The following is a 19,979-nucleotide window of genomic DNA, read 5'->3' as shown; positions in this document are numbered from 1 at the left end:
CTGATAATTACAACAACTCTCACTCATTTTCTGGACCCAATTCAATTATCAGACTCAGAGTCACTTCAACGAAGAATACACTGGGAATCTTTGAGGAAATATGAAAACATGAAAGTTAAGCACTAACTTCTTAATAGATGACATGCATTCAGGATATTCCTGAAAATAACAATTCATTGAGGAAAGAAGACATCCAGAGACAATGGAGATTACTGCAGAAAGACCATTAGTTAAATCTAAACTTCTGGAGCACAAAACACCATAGTAGTTGAATGCTTAGGGTGTAGATTTATGGAGTTCAAGTTAAAAGTAGAGTTTTCAACTTAAATAGGTGACAAGTTGGGACAACTGGAAACCAAACATTATGTCAAGATTAATTTCTCATTTCCTAACTGTGTGGTTAAAGTAGATATAGCATTCACCCCGTTTATGTTCCACATTTACTCACTGAACATAGAAGGGAGGGAAAGTGGACAGCACTCCAAATATAATTCTTCTTACCAATCTTATTCACTTTATAACATATTTCCCAGAGATAATGCATAGCTAGGATTTACAGAACTAATTTGTCTATACGCTCTAGAAATTACCAGTGGTTTCGCTTCTTTGTTTGACATATAGGCACTTGATACCAATTGTTCTCATCAACTATTTTGATAATGGAAAATTCTAAATAAGCAAATTAAAAATTCATAGAGGAGGACCCTGAATGTGGCTGTACTATTTTTGAGAAATGGATCTTAGTTTATTACTAAGTCACAGAATGAGCTGCATGACCGACATAGAACACAAGGTAACAATTTGAATGGAGTTGCCTTTAATGAACCTGGTGTTATCTTATTCATTAGGCTATAAAATAATGCATTACTAGCCGTACTTAATTACTAAATTGAAGTAATGAATATGAAGCAAAGTCAGTCCCCTAAGGTAATATTAAGTTAAATAAACATGTAGATCACAATTTTTATATACTTACTCCTCCCAGCATGTCCCCGCTCCCAAAGCTCACCTGTTTAGTTCCCTGGACATACCTCTACGGTTGTTTAACTGAAAAGAAACTTTGAAAAAGGAATCTGGTTATAAGTACAAGATGATTTTGCACAGTTTGTTGACATAGGCAGAAGAGATCTGTTAGACATAATAATTATGCTGGTGTCTGGGGAGTGAAGACAGTAGGGGAGAGAAATTGTATTTTTTGTTGATAAACGTAGTTATCTGTCCTCATTATCTGGAAGAAAAGATAAGCTGAGGTTAAGATTCACCAGTTAATAGGAAAATCTGTCTGGTCAGCAGTTTCATATTTTTAACAAAAGCTATTAGAGAATTAGTTAGAAGGACATTTTTCAGAGAAAAATAGCAAAGGTAAATCAAATTTGATAATAACTGTGACCAAATGTGAATGTTGAACCAAGGCTTCTTATTGGACATAAGTCTTTCACAACTTAGGTTGACAAGAAAATTTGCTGTTGCTGTCAGGCACTCTTTTTGCCTATCTCTAATGCTTTTGAAATAGATGTATAGATATTTTCCTTGTTGGCATGCATTCAGCAATAGTATTTTTATTTCGGTAATACCAATCTGGTTAAACTTGCTGAGTTTCCAATATTGCTGACTGCCAAGGAAAACTATTATGGTGTCACATATCCAGTGTACCAATAGCTAATAGAGGTCAGTTGATTCAGTTGCATCTTGTCATTTATAGTAGGTAAAGCAAACACCACTTATATTGTATTACAATTCGATTTTGTCTTTTCTGTTCACCACACATCTGTCTATAATCTCATTTATTAATTTAGCAAAATATAATACTTACTACACATTTCATGCATACCATTGATTTTGTCTAAAATATTTCTTTTGTGGTAGAGAAGTATGGAAAAAAGTAATTTCTTTGTGATTTGCTGATATTAGCATATACCACATCATCTACCAGAATCTCAGTTTACATAACAGGAAGAACTAAATACCTTATAAATTTAAGGTCAGATCCCACATGATATGGCACATGTTCTAAATCAAGAAGTAATATGTTACTGTTTCTCTGATAATCAGAGTATATGGATGGTACCCTGAAATATTATATCTAATGAAATATAATTTTTACCTTATATTTTTATCATTCTAGTCTCTACTAGATTGGAAGTTTTAGTTTCCTCAGAAGGAATAATTCCACCAAGAGAACACCAAATCATTTCATCGAATAGGTCCAGATTCACATTTGAACACTTTAGGTCACTGAACAAATAAATCCCTCTCTATCTGTCCTCAGTCACTCAGGGCTTTCCACTCTAACATGTTACTTAGGCAACATTCGTGGCTGTGCAGCAGCCAGCTTGGTTCTTTTGGATTTCCCGGAAAATCTGCAAGTGACTTAATATCGTACAACAAATGCTTTTCCTAATGAAACGAACTAGATAGATGTATGATAATGATTGTCATGATTGTGTGTTCTGTAGGCTTTACGTGAAACCTAGAATTTCCAGGATACTTGATTCACTCTTGTATCCACCAAAAGTAGAAATTAAAGGAGAACTAAAGTGACATCATGGAGGTCAGTAAGACAATACAGAGGTGAAAAATAGTGTATTACACTATGAGACAAGGATGCTGAGATGTTTATTGAAGGTATTAGTTCCTTGACTTTATTTTACATATACGTTTCTGTTTTTTCAGAATTATACAATGCTTAGTTAATTGAGAGAACTTTATCTTTGTTGTTTTTATGGCTTCATTGTCATTGTTACTGCTTTGTGTCGATTTAGGTGAGTTCTGTTGGCAATCTAAGAGGGGGACAGTACTGGACTGCTTTCAGATTAGTTGGCTGCCCAACATTTATATACAATTTTTCTCTCTTAGAGGAAAGTTCTCAACTTATGAGATCATATGATTCTCAAAAGTAGAAAGCAGAACCTCTTTTTTTGGTAGCACATAGCTATGGCTCAGGCATATGATATATAAAATTCTTCAATGAGGTACATGTTCATAGAACTTCAATTCAGAAACTGGCATCATATAGAAACGTTTATTAGGCAGAAGAGATCTGTTAGACATAATATTATATTCATCAGATTATATTCTGATGAAGACAGATAGTAGCAGTAGTGTCATATTCAGTGCCCACTCTAAGTGATGTGATCTATGACATCAGTACTCAGAAGGGTCACTGAAGACACTCCACTGTAACAGCCCTGAGATGCAATTTAGGCAACATTCATGGCTGTGCAGCTGCCTAACATCGTTCATTTAAATTTCCTGGAAAATCTGCAAGCGACTTAATATCATTTAACAAATGTCTTCCCTAAGGAAACTAACCAGTATGAATTTTAAAAAATTATTTTAAATTCAGAAATCGTAACATCACACTCTTATGCCCCATAGCATATATTGTATCATTCTTAAAATCTCATTATTATACTGTTTTGCTACTTCTTGTCTCTATCTATTGTCTCCCCAGCTAGAATATAAATTCCACAAAGGCAGGAAGTAAATCTACTCATTATTTTTGAAAATTTAATCTTAGCACTTAATAGAGTCTGACATGAATCAGAATCTGAAAAATATTTATTAAGTCAAATATATTAATGGCCAAATTATAATTTTGCATGTAAATGTTAATTGTTCAAGTTTTTATTCTTATTTGCTTATCATAAAGTTATAACGCATTCTCTAATGGATAATAATCTTATCCAATATATAATAGAAAAGTAAATAGAATTTTTTCTGCTAGAATGCAATGTATATGCTTCTGTAAATATTTCATTCTGCACAATGTACTCTAAAAAGAAAGTTTAGGGGGATATTTGGTTTAGAGGCAGACCACAGAAGAGTAAACGCAAATTTGTAACCAGAGCACTGACCAAAACAACTCTAATAAAATTAATTAAAATATTTTCTAAATATCTGTTAATTTCTTAATAAACAAATAAATATTATATTATATAAATGACTTTTCCTTTAAAGAACAGGTGAAACTCCTTGACATCACTGAATTATGAGGAACAGAAACACAAAGTGCACAAAGAGTATGTAGACTCATACAATAAGCACTTCCAAGGTAAAGCTCAAGGCTAACATGGGCACAATAGAAGGAATACAAGACAAATGGATGTGCACATTACTGTTTTCTGCTGATGCTTGCTGCATTTTTCTGTTTAATATACCCTGTATCCACTTGATTTTATTTAACGGTGTATAATATTAGTGAATTGGGAAAATAACATGTGAATTAATGCAAATTTTACTTTATTCTGATGTCTTCTTTATATTTACCAGTCACATTCAAACTTACTGAAAAAAATACAAATTTCAACTACCCCTTAATTATTAGAAAATAATGTATAAAGTATATGGCAACTGAATTTAATAAATTAAAAGTCTTAAAATACCCTAAGAAAGATTAAATTTTCAATTACTAAAATGGCTTTCACAAATGAAATGTCTTCTATGTTTCAGACATATTTGCTAGACATTTCTCGTATATTATTAGTAATCCATAAAATAAGCATGCATATTAATTTACTCTAATTATCAACAGAAGCCATTTGCAGAATTGAAGCTTTCTCATCCTTCAAATTTCTCAGCATTAGATTCTCAAGCATCAGAAACTAAAAGGCAGGACATACTGGGAAGTGACTTCAGAAATTTATTTTAGGTTCAGGTAACGCAAAGCTGCAATGTCCTTACATACCCTTTATTCTGAGACAGCAACATTAAAGGATCTGATCATTTGGAGAAAATAAACATATATATTCAAGTCTGAGTATCAATCAGCTAAATTAAAGGCAGAGAATAATCTTTATATATGCAAAAAAATACCAGATACATATATACCATTTTATTTAGTTTGTATAGGATTTGAATTTTAAAATTCTGCAATACCATCCACTGGAACTTATAGATCAACCTGTCAATGATTTTATTGCTACTTTCATTTCCCTGTTATATGTTCTGAAATATAAAATGCTGTGTTTTCTGAAACATAAAAAGTAATATTTTCAGAAAATATAAAATTCTATATTTTCTGAAAATATAAAATTCTGTATTTTCTGAAAATATAAAATTCTGTATTTTCTGAAGTATTAAAAATTTATGTCTTCTGCTTTCCTTTCATGAACTCAGACTGTTTTACATACACACTCTAAACATATAATTTCGTTAATACTATAAAGTCGACAGCAGAAAAGTAAAATTAGTTTATTTTCCCCCATAAAATTGCATCTATGGATAGAAATAAGGCCATAAAGGTCAAACCATACCTAAGTGTTGTGGAACTCCAGAAAATAATTTCCCATGTAATGTGGGGTTAAGGAAGGGCTTGTTTTGAGCATCATGACCCATAGGGTTTGCAACGGGAAAGCACTTAGTTTGAAACCCCTCCAGATTTTATATATTGGTGAGATCAGAACAATATATCTCTCAAAATGTTACTGTCCTTGTCTGTTAAAGCTAGCAATTAGTCATTTAATTCTACTGATTTTTACCTTAGTTTGGATGTGCCCGGTGATACACACACCCATACTTCCCCTTTCTTTTTTATTGTTTCTTGCTCTCATTTTTTTATTCCATTAGCTTGTACTACCAAATATTCCTTGGCTATTTTTCTAACAAACATATGTTTCATTCTAAAACATACTGAGCATTGTGATAATTTTCTATCAAATGAATTATTTGTTTTAGATAAGGGCACTTTTAAATTTCACATAGGCAGAAATTCAATAGAAGCAAAACTAAGACTCATGAGACCATGTAAGCTATATTAACACAGAACTTCATGTGTTTTTTTCTATTGAAGGAAGGAGTGTTTGACCCTCCTTTCATATCAGAATAACCTGACAAACATTCCAATTTGATTGGCTGGCATAGAGCCTAAGAATTGCTGTATTTTGAAGCTTAACATTTGATTCAAATAGGCAACAGGTTTGAGAATTGCTAAAGCAATTAATAGAGTATTAAAACAGTTCTTAATTACTGAAATCTTGTTGATACTCAGGGATTCTTGTTGAATTGTGGTAGGCAAACTTCTAAGATTACTCCTGTGATGGTTAACAGTGAGTGTCACCTTGATTGAATTTAGGGATGCAACATATTGTTCCTCGGTGTGTCTGTGAGGGTGTTGCCAAATGAGATTAATATTTGAGTCGGTGGACTGGGAGAGGCAGACCCACCCTGGATCTGGGTGTTCACCATGTAATCAGCTGCCTGCATGGCTAGAATAAAGCAGGCAGAAGAAGGTGGAAGGAGCTGGCTTGCTGAGTCTTCCAGCCTTCATCCTTATCCCATACTGACTGCTTCCTGCCCTTGAACATCAGACTCCAAGTTCTTCAGCTTTTGGACACTTGGACTTTACACCAGTGGTTTGCCAGGGCCTCTTGGGCCTTTGGCCACAGAATGAAGGCTGTACTGTTGGCTTCCCTGCTTTTGAGGTTTTGGGACTTGGACTGGCTTCCTTGCTCCTCAGCCTGCAGACGGCCCATTGTGGGACTTCACCTTGTGATCGTGTGAGTCAGTACTCCTTAATAAACTCCTCTTCATACGTACATCTGTCCTATTAGTTCTGTCCCTCTAGGGAATCCTGACTAATAGAACTTTCAAGACTCCTGCACCTGATGCACACTCCCTGTATAATCCCTTCCACTTGAGTGTGGGTAGAACACTTGTATATGATTGGATTTTCTCTCTTTTAATTAGGTTACATTATATGAGCTTCCAGTTTAGCAGATTTGATGGAAATATTTGAAGCAAATGAGATTCTCTTGCTAGCTTTGAAGAAGCAAGCTGCTGCTGTGTTTGAGGAGGGGCTTGTGGCTAGTATCCGAAGCTAATTTCTAGCAGCTGAGAACAGACCTTCACCAAAATCCTACAAGAAAATAGAATGTTCGTCCTGTAACTGCAAGGAACTAAATTCAGCAAACACATCAAATAAACTTGAAAAAAGACTCTGTCTCTGATTGGACCAAACACCCCACCAACAAATTAATTTCTGCCCAGTAAGACCCTGAGCAGACGGTCCATTTAATTCCCACCTGGATTCCTAACTGGTGACAATCCAGAGGTAAGAAATGTATGCTGTTTAAGTTGCTAAGTTTGTGGCAAATTGTTAAGCAGTATAAAACTAATACATAAGTTTCCTGACTTTTTAATTACTGCCATTCTAACTGGTGTGAGATGGTATCTCATTGTAGTTTTGATTTGCATTTCTCTAATGACCAGTGATGATGATCTTTTTTTCATATGTTTGTTGGCCACATAAATGTCTTCTTTTGAGAAGTGTCTGTTCATATCCTGAGCCCACCTTTTGATGGGGTTGTTTGTTTTCTTCTTGTAAATTTGTTTAAGTTCCTTGGAGATTCTGGATATTAGCCCTTTGTCAGCTGGATAGATTGCAAAAATTTTCTCCCATTCTGTAGGTTGCCTGTTCACTCTAATGATAGCTTCTTTTGCTGTGCAGAAGCTCTTTAGCTTAAATAGGTCCCATTTGTCAATTTTGGCTTTTGTTGCCACTGCTTTTGGAGAAATAGGAATGCTTTTACACTGTTTGTGGGAGTGTAAATTAGTTCAAACACTGTGGAAGACAGTGTGGCGAATCCTCAAGGATCTAGAACCAGAAATACCATTTGACTCCACAATCCCATTACTGGGTATATACCCAAAGGATTATACATCATTCTAATATCAAGACACATGCACACGTATGTTTATTGAAGCACTGTTCACAATAGCAAAGACTTGGAACCAACCCAAATGCCCATCAACGATAGACTGGATAAAGCAAATGTGGCACATATACACCATGGAATACTATGTGACCATAAAAAAGGATAAGTTCATGGCCTTTGCAAGGACATGGATGAAGCCGGAAACCATCATTCTCAGCAAACTATCACAGGAACAGAAAACCAAACACTGCATGTGCTCACTCATATGTGGGAGCTGAACAATGAGAACACAAGGACACAGGGAGGGGAACATCACACACTGGGGCCTGTCAGGGGGTGGGGAGCTAGGGGAGGAATAGCATTAGGAGAAATACATAATGTAGATGATGGGTTGATGGGTGCAGCAAACCACCATGGCACATGTATACCTATGTAACAAATCTGCAAGTTCCGCACATGTATCCCAGAACTTAAAGTATAATAATAATAAAACTAATATATAAGTCAACAAATAACTATGTGTGAATTGTAATGACATGCAAGTGATTTTGCTGTCATTATTTTATTCTGACTGAGATCATTATCTGGTAAATCCTTTATCTTTATTTTTCATTCAGCTCCTCATTTTTCAGTGCTTATTAGTCAAAACATGATGATAAAGAAAAGGTGATGAGAGAAGTTATGATGAATAAAATTAGTAGGCAGTTTCAATTCAATTATAATAAAGACACCCAAGAGATGGAGACTTTTTTTTATCTGGCATAGGTACAAAAGATTTTGAAGTTTAAAAGGGAGAAGAAAAGTGCTTGTTAAGAACTTTAGTCACACAGAGACAATTTTCTTCTAAGCAATCTCTATTTGCACTCGAATATTGTAATAAGTAAGATGATTACATGGAAACAGATCCAAGCAAGCATTGCTTAGCAACAGTTATCACTAGATTGTGGATTTGACATATGCTTAACATGTTGTATTGAAACAAGCAGAAATATTTGAGGACAGAGCTCTGAATTCCTACCTGTTTCTCAATATGCTTTGTGAATTTCAATGTGTGTGAATGTGAATATTTTACTAAACATCAAATCACTTCATTCCATTATGAGAATATTCTTGACTTTGCATTATTAGAGACTAATATTTGTAAGAACTGGGGTGATCCACTTCAGCACTCTTCTGTAAGTAATGTATTCCAGAAGCATACATAATATGTCTCATTTTTTTAAAATGGCATTGATGCCAGAAATGTTTTATTTTATTGTTGTTTTGCCCCTAAGAGTTTACAAATAATAGCATTTGATGTCCTAATGGTCAGTCGCAGCTTATTAAAACTACAAATAATCATTCCTTTACCACCCTCATAATCTCCCTGCGTTATTCTAATATCTCCAAATGCTAAGAAGTAATGAAAGCCCGAAATAGGGTAAGGTGAACACTCTATATTTTAGTTATTAGTCTCATTACTTACATTTGCTCCTCCTATTTCATGAGATCACAATATTATTGTGATAAAATAGTTTTGCTTATGTGCTTATATTAGAATTGTCCTCTGCTTAGCATATAACATAGTAAATGCCTAACTTTAAACACAACCTTTATTCTCTAAACTTGATTCCACTTGAAATATTTTATAAGCATACATTTTTAATATATTTTGTCAAAAACGTCCTTCATATAATTCACACTTTTAAACCTATGACGAGGAAGGTTTGTTTACTAAGTTCCCCTCTACCTTGCTTTTTCTTTTTGTCAAGCACCCTTTCTTTTCCAGATGACAATATCCTCTTCTAATTTGTGCTGGTTAATCTGCTCATTAAAGCCAGGGTTATCCATGACACTGTGTGGCTTGCTTCTCTCACTGGCTTTCTCAGGCTGACTCCACTGATTCCCAAATCTTTCTCTTCCTGAAGCTACTCTCTCATTTTGCTAGAGCAAACTCAGTTCTCATGAGAAGACACTGGGAACAATGTTGCTTGCAGCTGTGCATGGAAGCAAATATCTTTATTTCACTCATATTGAATTAATATTCTAGATGATCAATTCTAGTGTAAAATATTTATTCTTCAAAAATTTGAAGACATTATTACATTGTTTTTCAATATCCAGTGTTTCAATTGAAACATCTGCTGCCATGTTTATTCTTAATTTTTGGTTCACATCCTTTCATTGCTGGTGGTGGAAGAGGTGGTCTTTGCAGTCTTGATAATAACCTTAATATTATATGATGAGGCTTACAATGGGTTTTTTAAAATTACACCAAACAAATTAATTTGCAAGGTCTCATTTTCTCAGATTACTTTTTATTTATTTATTTATTTATTTTTGAGACAGAGTCTTGCTCTATTCCCTATGCTGGAGTGCATGGACAATCTCAGCCAACTACAACCTCCAGCTCCTGGGTTCAAACGAATTCTCATGTCTTAGCCTCCCCAGTAGCTGGGATTACAGGCATGCACCATCATGCCTGGCTAATTTTTGTATTTTTAGTAGAGACAGGGTTTCACCATGTTGGGCAGGCTGGCCTCAAACTCCTGGCCTCAAGTGATCCACCTGCCTCGGCCTCCCAAAGTGCTGGGATTACAGGCGTGAGCCACTGCGCTCAGCCTCAGATTACTCTTATATCAAGGCATCTAATTCTGATGTATGTATGACTTTCTTCATATATACTAAATATAGTAATTGAAGTTTCATGTGTTTTAGTTCTCCCAATTATTAACTGGTTTTACCTAGTTTATTCAATTTCATGTTAATGCATCTTGTTTATTCAATCAGAAAAAGGCACTAAAGACAGGTATGTTAGTTTTGAATACAAGTTTGGTGCTTCTTGACTGTAAGTTTTTTTTTTGTTTGTTTTGTTTTTGCATTATGTGAAAACAGGCAGAACAAAACGCCTTAATGCTAGGGATGAATGAAAAATGTGGCTGTTATTTTTTTCCTGTATTCATGTTTTCTGCATTTCAATGGTACTACATTAGATTTCTTGTTTGCATTAATTATGTCATTGATACATAAGCCTGCACTTCCACTCAATCTGAAGCTTCACATGCCTTCTCTGTTTTCTACTGCCTTCTCTGTTTTCTACTGCCTTCTCTGTTTTCTACGGCCTTCTCTGTTTTCTGCCTTCCTCAACTTAAGGAAAATTTTGGTGTTTCGTAGGGTATTTCTTCCCCCAAGTCTTTCATCTGTTGATTTGCATCTCCACTTTCTTTGTCATTGTGGAGTTCTAATATCCCATTTTTAACTAGAAATGTAGAAAACAAAGAAAATTTCAAAGTAGATGAATAAATCAAATACCATAATTAACACTGTTTTATTACTTTTAAACTTAAAATTTTATTTTTAAATTGCTTTTAAAATTCTATGTGTAAATTACAACCCTTTTTGTGAAATACTGCCCTTTATTTTTAATTCGTTACTCCTATTGTTTTTATTAACCTATATTTATTTTCTGTGAAGTCATAATAATTGTATGCTAATTTTATATGATTCACTTTGAAAATAATTGGCAATGCTACATTATTGTGTCTTATTTTAAAAAATGTAATCTATAATGTAATGCATTAGATAGTAATGGTGAGAAGATCAATTTGATACAACAATTTTTGACATGGTATTTGGTTTTATGTCTTCATATCGAATATTTTTAAATGTGCAAAATATAAGTTTCTTAAAAGCATGGGTTATATGGACCATGTCTTTTTCAGTAATTGCAAATATTGAATAAGGTATCAATAAATATCTACCAAATGAGTGACACTAGAGATGCTCAGGTATAAAAATAACACACACACTCACATACACACACACATGCACACACACACACACAGAGAAAGAGAGAGGAAGAGAGACAGAGCAAGGGTAAAAATAACTTTTAAATATTACAATAAATATAGACAAGCCTTGACCTCTAAATGTATAAAATATTCTATTGGTAAATAAAACAAGTAAGAAAATGAAATTCTGGCCCAAGAAGAAAGACAAGCAGAAGAGTGATAAAAAGTAATATTAATCCCATAAACTTAAATGGCTGCCATGAGGGGAAAGTTTTGCCCTGTTTCTTATGAAACCACAAGAAAGAAAATTGGTGGTTTCATTTTATTTAATAAATGATTCCATATCTCTATTAGGATTAAGTCACTGATCTAAGTATGTTACAAATATTAATTCATTTAAACTGTATACTATACTTTGAGATTGTTTTTAGCTACATTTTATATATGAGAAAATGGAGGCAGAGAGGTTTAAGATTCTTGTTTGTCAGCATACATCTAAAAAGTATTAGAACCAATACCGGAATTAGAAAATCAGATTCCAGCTTTTGCCAGCTTAACCACTAGCCTTCGATGACTTATATAACTATCTAAACACAGAAATATTGAACTAAAAGGGCACAATAATGTAGATACCACTTTACTGCTTATGTGATATACCATGGACATCAGTGTAACTTAACAACGTTAAGTATCTGTTTTGTTGACTGGTGAATTGGCATGCTGTCTCTGAGTAAACACACTATGGGGACGTAATAAACGGAAATGCAGACACGTCTTATTGTACATTGTTTTAGATTTGTTTCTTCGGTCTTTAGTAGTCTAACCAAATCAAAGATACTAAAGTACCAACAACTACTGTGAAATTATGTATGAATATATATATTCTCATATATATGCATATATTATACATATCCATATAAACATACATAGGTATGTATCACATATCTATTAAAGAGATATAGAAATAAAACATATAGTGAACTAATTTAGAGAAAACAAATAACATATGAACAGAGATTTAACATAAATCTTAATCAAAAAGCACTAACCTTATACATATATTGACATTTGCCCCTTTATATTTAATTTATGTTCAGAATTGCTTGGTTAAATTATTGAGAATAAGAATCTTTTATTGTATCACATGAACACACTTGCCTATCAAAATGTATAATTTTTTCTAGATCTATGGAAGCAATCAGAGAAGGCATAATCCTTCCTAAATTATATCTCTTCATTTATTTGAAATAGGCCTTTTTTATTCTTTCAAAGTATTTATAATTGGTTCATCATATATATGTTCTTTAGTTTAAGAATAATGACTAGACTAGTCTCAATATAAGAACTACACATATCACTTCAATGTCTATCAGGAGATGTAGTTTGAGGACTTAGCAAAATACTTTGTGGTAGAGTTCATGAATTCACAGCACATTGTCTAGTACTGTTTGAAAACTTTTTGCGTAAGTGCTTTTCATGTATGCACTAGTGTGCATACGAGATAAAAAAGAGATTCATTACATTTAATCATTTTTAAGTTATCACTGTAGAGGAATATTTTGTACCAAATTCTGTGGCATTATTGCTTTAACTAGATTTTATGATTCAGGCTTCATCTTTTACCTGTTACAAAATATTTCCATGATTTACCTAATTTCAAATCTTCCTTTAAATTTTAAATTAATTTTAAAAATTCATCATCACAGAGAATTGTTTTTCAATTTGTAATTTAAAATTTATATTTACCTTAAACCTATTAAATAATGGCATTTATAATACTGTAATTATTGATTGTGTTACAATAACCATTTGCTGAACTAATTACTGGCATACAGGAAACAATAAAATTAACTTTACTCTGACTTAATGTACTTGATACTATCTAAATAAAGATAATAAAAGTAGTAGTATATAATTATTATTTAATTTTTTTCTTAACACTAAAATGTCTCAAAATTGTAGATTTGATACTGCCTACTTATTTTCCTGATTAACTAAAGGGAATTAATATTTACTTTGCACTACAAATGTGTCAGGACCTTCTAAGTGAGGCAAAAGTGAATTTGCGCCTGTTCCAGCAAGAGCACAAAATGTAATGTAATGAGAGAATAAGGGTTTGTAGGGAAGTTGTAGAAAGATAAAACAAAGAACTTTTTTTTAGAATCCTCTTGCAGAAGGTTTTAAGCGGCAGGGCAAGAAATCTGGGTTTAGTGAGGTCAGCGGTGAGAAGCCATCAAGAACTTTTTAGCAGGGCAATAATGGGATTAGAACTGTGTTTTAAAAAGATAAAACTAAGAGCTGGACAGGGAATGAATTTGGAGCATGAGAAAATTAGAGGAATTAACCTGTCAGGAACTTTCTGTAGACCAAGGGTGAGTTAGAACAGTGGCAGATAAAAATGACACCTGATCATTGCATAATGCTTCCTAATTTGATTTCTTTCCGCTTGTATCATTTGACTTGCATTGCACAGCAACCTCACTAAGAAGGAAAGGGCAGATTCCAAAAAATACATTGTATTATGTTTCTAGAGTCTCAGAGAGTAAGTGAATTGTGTGTAAAGAATCAACAGAAGCCTTTGTTTTGAACTTTAGATATTTTCAAAAGAAACAATATGTAAACAAATATTTAATAAATGCCAAATGATTGACAATGAGGGAGAGGAATGTCAGTGTTGGAATGTCACAAAGACCCTTCTGTGAACTGGGCGAATGCTTACACTGAAAGAGACTCACAGGGAGGAGCTCGTTTGGGGGGGTGGAGGGAGAGATGATCACAGTTGTCCTTTCTTTGGTTTTCTATTTTGTTTTGTTTATCAAGAACAAAACAAAAAAATGCATTAGATTTGTCGCACTTAGGACTCTACCTTAAATACTTTAGTCCCAGATTGCTAAATCACAAAATTTGTAGGGATATGTCAAGGGAAGCAAAGGCAAAATGATCGACTACTCATGCAAAAATATAATATCACAGCAGAAAAGCTACTTGTAACATGTCTATTTTCATCACCTGATATGTTTCTCTCTCCCTGTCTCTCTCTTTCTACATATATATGTACACACACACACACAATTTCAAAAGGAGCATTGAAATGAAAATGTAATGGACATATTACACTATCTGGGCCCACTGACATGACACACTAAAAGGCAAAACTTTAAGATCATGTCAGTGGTTGCCAGGGATGGTTATACAACCTCATATATGTCTCAAAGCTGTACACAGCTAAAATAAGTTTATTTTACTTTATGTGAATTGTACCCAACATGAGCCTAATTTGAATGAAAAACAGAATTTACTCCACTTACATTCCTTTTGGGGGAAAAACAAATTAAATTCAGGCATGTATATATAAAATGAATATACATATATATATAATTTACTTTGGTTAAATTTCTAAATATATGTTTTTACAAATAAACCTGTGTGTGTATGTGTGTGTGTGTGTGTGTACATATATATATATATACGAAATTTATCCAAAATTGAATTACCTGTATATCGGCTTTCTATCTTCATGAAATGTAGTTGGCATTGGTGGCCATCCTTCATTTTAGAAAAATAAACAGAATTCCCAAGAATCAGCTTAACAGTTGTCAGAAATTAACAAACCAAGCAAATTGTTCTGGGCAGAACATCTAAGAGAAAGTTGTTACTATAAAAGACCAATAAGTGACAAGATTCTTTTACTTACTGATTCATTAACCCAAAAATATTGATTAGCATATATAGGTCAGGAGTTGGTACCATATTCTAGGAGATGGTATCAAAGATAAACACAGCCAGATATTAGTTAAATCAATAAAAACAGATTTTATTCACTAACTACTGACAGTGGAGTAAAGAGCTGTGCTCACTCTGATGTTTGCAGGTAACTGGGCATTTTAAAGAAAGAATGGGGGAACGGGTGGGTAGGGACTCCAGCAGAGCCAGGAAGTAAAAATTTACAAAGGATTGGTCAGTGTAAACGCAATTAGGCCAGCTTTTCTGCTAGCTGGCTATTACAGAAGAAAGGGTTCTATTGTCCCACAGAGACTGGGGTGCAGAGGCCTGTCCTTCTTGATGATTAATTACATTTCAAAGGAATGGCTTTCATGTCCTTAAAAAAGACACTTCTGAGTTATAGGTGATACATACATATCTCAAAGGGACAGAGAAAGTATTCATAAATGTAAGCTATTTTTAGTAATTGCTCTAAGGGAGGTCAGGGGCCTGTCTCCTATGTTGGCCATAACAAGAAGTCTATGGCTATAACAAGCAGTCTATCTGTTCTCCTGGCAGTGCTGATCATTTCTCAGGCAGGCATTTTAATGGGGAGGTTGGGGTCATCCTAGGGACGGGAATTTATGCCTCTAAAAGCCATGCTAGAATTTGGTCATCTCTTAGTGCAGAGGTCTGGATTGAATTATTATGTGCCGAGAGTTCTACATTTCTCAATGGGTACACGGAAGAAAACAAGACAAAAACCTTGCCTTCATGAGGTTTGCATTCAAACAGGGCAGACTTATGATAAACTAATGCATTTATACATAATGCAAAACCTGATAGTAAAAAAAAAAAAATTAGAGCATCAATTCAACTACCGATGATGCACTAGTAACTGGCATTCGCCCTCATAATAAATTTTCAGAGTTTCAGAAACTCTGGGAAGTTTTGAACTTTTATTGGTGATTCATATCAAATTATTACCTTGCCCCAAGGCACAATAGTAATCTTTCTTTATAATGATGTTGAAGAAAATGATAGAAGCTTTCTGTTTATGTTGGGTCTGGATCAGCAACATCTTACGTTACATATTTACTTGTCATTCCCCAATCCCCTAGGGCTGGATTTTGTAATATTATATGTGAAGCATTGTTCTCAGTGTTCTCGCATGGATTAGAACATTTTATTCCTAGCAACCAACTTTGATAGATGCCGTTATCATCATCAACTGCAGTTGCCAGTGGAGAAAACTGAAGCAGAGTTTTCGAAAGTGACTCCTCATGGAGGTCTTTTACCTCAAAGCTAGCTTGTAGCACCTGTGTCACATTTGATCCTAGGTAGACTGGACCCAGAGTCTATGTACACTTACTCTCTATCTTTTCTTTATGTCATTAACAGGAAGGCTATATACCTTTGAGGCACAGTTCACGGTGAACCTGCCTTGGATGTGATTATAGAAAAATCAAAGAGAACTGCAGTTTGAGATGTGATCTTCATTCTTCTACTTAAAAGAAAAAATTCTCATGGAAGTGGTTTGCAATACCTCTTCCATACCACAAAAAGGCAGACTGTTTCTTTTCCTTCTTTTGATAGTAAATAACACTGGACTTGTAGCATGGAAAAGAGATTACCTTTATTTTGCTAAGTTCCTGAGATTTGGGAGACTTTACTGCAGCCTGTGAAGATACAATAACGAATATGCTATCTCAGTGTTAATAAAATAATAGCTAGTACTTTTAAAAAGAAAGCATTCTCATGCCAGGCCCTGTGCTGGACTATTTAGATACCTCTGCTCCCTAATGTTAAATAAGCAATATTAACACATTTATGTGGAATGGGAGCATCTTTATAACGATGTGCATTGCCTAGATAATTACACCAATTTTACAGTGTTGGAAACTAAAACTCATGAGAATTCTGTGCAGTGCCCAAGGGTCCCCAGCTAATGGTCTGTCTGACTTCAAAGTCTGTTCTCTTTTAAGCTACCATCTTGCCCCCTGGCTCAACTCACACTTTTAAAGCATCCTCTGCCTTTGCCTTCAACTTGTGACAAGTTTTGACTTCTTTTAGAGTGAACATTTCAAAGGAAAATAAATTGCTTGCACTGTGCCTCTGGGAAGTGACAAACTGTTACATTGAGAATAGCATCAGATATGGAAAAGATACAGGAAGTTCATTTAGGCAGTAACAATACCTTGGAAAGGAGAAGAGAATTACTGCTGGAGGTGACAGAAAAGTTGGTAATGAGTGTTTTCAGTTCCTAAAGGTGTGCAGAAGAAAATGACTCAATTTCATAATAAAGTCAAAAATTAAACATTTGTACCTGAAATTGATAATAAAACATTAATGTTGGCACATGAATTAAAACCTATTGAAAAAATGTACTTCGTGACCATAAATTTATTTGTAATATGGGAAAAAGTACATAAAAAATATCATAGATTCATTTCAAAATGCAAATTCTATTCGTTAGTTTTCATTTACTGTTGTATGAGCATATTCACATGGTGGCAGGATGAGTAGTGGCCTCAAAGGTACATTGACATCCTAAATATCAGAATTTATAAATATTACTATATATCGGAAGAGTTAATATTATCTTCCGAATGGGAAAACATTAGATAAGTTAAGAATCTTGAGTTGTTTTTCCTGGGTTATCAGTATGGGTCCTAAGGGAAATCATGTGTAGTCTAACAAGAGAGAAACAGAGGAAACTTTGGTACAGGTACACACATAAGGGAAAGTGACATGAAGATAGAGGCAGAGATTGCAATGATAAGGCAAAAAACCCAGGAAGGCTGGTAGCTACCAGAAGCTAGAAGAGGCAAAGGATGGATGATGAAATAATATGTTCAACAATCCCCCATGACACATATTTACATATGTAAATATACATATACCCCCAAACCTAAAATAAAAGTTAAAAAAGAAAGAAATGTACAGTCATCAACATTCACTCCAATTACTGCTGCTTTATAAAAGAATATTATAGCTTACAATGAGTTAGCAAAAATTTTGGGACAAAAGCAATCTACATGGAGCAAGTGAATGAATCAAATCATTCATTCATATCAACCACTCTCCTAATGACTACATAGTATCCAGCCACTTTCTTAATACTGCATACAACCTAGCCTAACCAATATAATTTGCATACAGACTTGTTTTTTGCCTAGAATTTTCCAATCATGTCTTTAATCTAAGTTCCTAGGTTAAATGCATTCATTATTTTATGTTTTCAAAGGTTTTTGGTATCTACTTGTACATTTTCTTTATTTTTATTTTTTTATTTTAGATTTAGGGGGTATATGTCCAAGTTTCTTACATGGACGTATTGCATAATGGTGACGTTTGGGCTTCTAGTGAACTTATCACTCAAATAGTGAACATTGTACCCTATAGGCAATTATTTCCACCCTAACCCTACTCCCATCCTCCCATTTAAGAAAGTCTGTAATGCTACTATAAAAAAGTCAAAAGATAACAAGTGTCAATGAAGATGGGAATAAAGAACCCTTATACCTTGTTGGTGGAAATGCAAATTGGTGTAGACATTATGAAAAACAGTATGGAGGTTCACATTAAAATTAAAAATAGAATGACCACATGATCCAGAAATCCTATTCTGGCTATATATCCCAAGTATATAGAATTGCTGTCTTACAGTGATATCTGCATTCCATGTTCACAGCCATGTTATTCACAATAGCCAAGGTATGGAAACGAACAATCTAAGTGTCTGTTGACAGAAAAATGGATAAAGAAAATGTGATATATATGTACCATCAATCTAAATGAGAGACTGATACAGGAATCTCAACCTAAAGAGATTTATTAAGATGGAGCTTGAGGATGTGCACCCAGGAAGCCAGGATTACAGTAGCCTGTGTCGATTACATGAAACACAGTACTTACATAGTTTCTGTTTTTTAGCAAAGGGATAAGTACAATACACAATACAGAGGATGGGCAGCAAAGCACACGTTACATTTCTGCAAATTTGATTAGTGTCCAGTGATATTTATACATAGAACAAATATGTGGTTGAGTGGGTAGGAGGGAAAGATTAATAATTGTGTAGGCATCTTAAGAGTCTGGTGGGAGGATAATTGATTTCATTCTACCTTGTTCTACATTCAATAAACAAGGTTACTACCAGTACTTGTCAATGAAATATTTAACATACTTCAATTACATAGGCAAGGGGTCAGCTTTTGTTTATAGACCCTGAGGTTACAGCTTTCTATTTATGGGAGATTACAGCATGCAATCCTAGCTACCATAGCTGCCTTTGCACCTCTACACATCCCTGGGTCAGAACAGATTTAGAACAGGCCTGGGTTGATTATTTCTACTTTCTCTTTTATGTCTTTTCACAATACAATGGAATATTATTCAGCCTTCAGAAAGAAGGAAATCTTGCCATTCGTGATACCATGGATGAACCTGGAGATCATTAAGCTAAGTGAAATAAGCCAGACACAGAAAAACAAATACTGAATTATCTCCTTTATATGAGGAGTGTAAAAAATTCCAACACATACCAACAGAGAGTAAGTAGAAGGGTGGTTATCACAGGTGGGGGAGGACTTGGCAAAAGGGGAGATGATGGTCAAAGGGTACCAAATTTCAGTTATAAGATGAATAAATTCTGGATTCTGAATGTACAGCTTGGTGACTACACATTAGTCTCTTCTTATCCATGGTTTTGCTTTCTGCAGTTTCAGTCACCTGTGGTCAACTGTAGTCAGAAAATAGGTGAGTACAGAGCAAAAAAGGATTTTGAGAGAGAGAGACTACATTCACATAACTTTTATTATAGCATATGTTTATAATTGTTCTATTTTAT

The sequence above is a fragment of the Hylobates moloch genome, unplaced genomic scaffold (genome assembly GCF_009828535.3).
Source record: "Hylobates moloch isolate HMO894 unplaced genomic scaffold, HMol_V3 SCAFFOLD_17, whole genome shotgun sequence".
NCBI lineage: Eukaryota > Metazoa > Chordata > Mammalia > Primates > Hylobatidae > Hylobates > Hylobates moloch.
Note: the sequence above shows the minus strand (reverse complement) of the source record.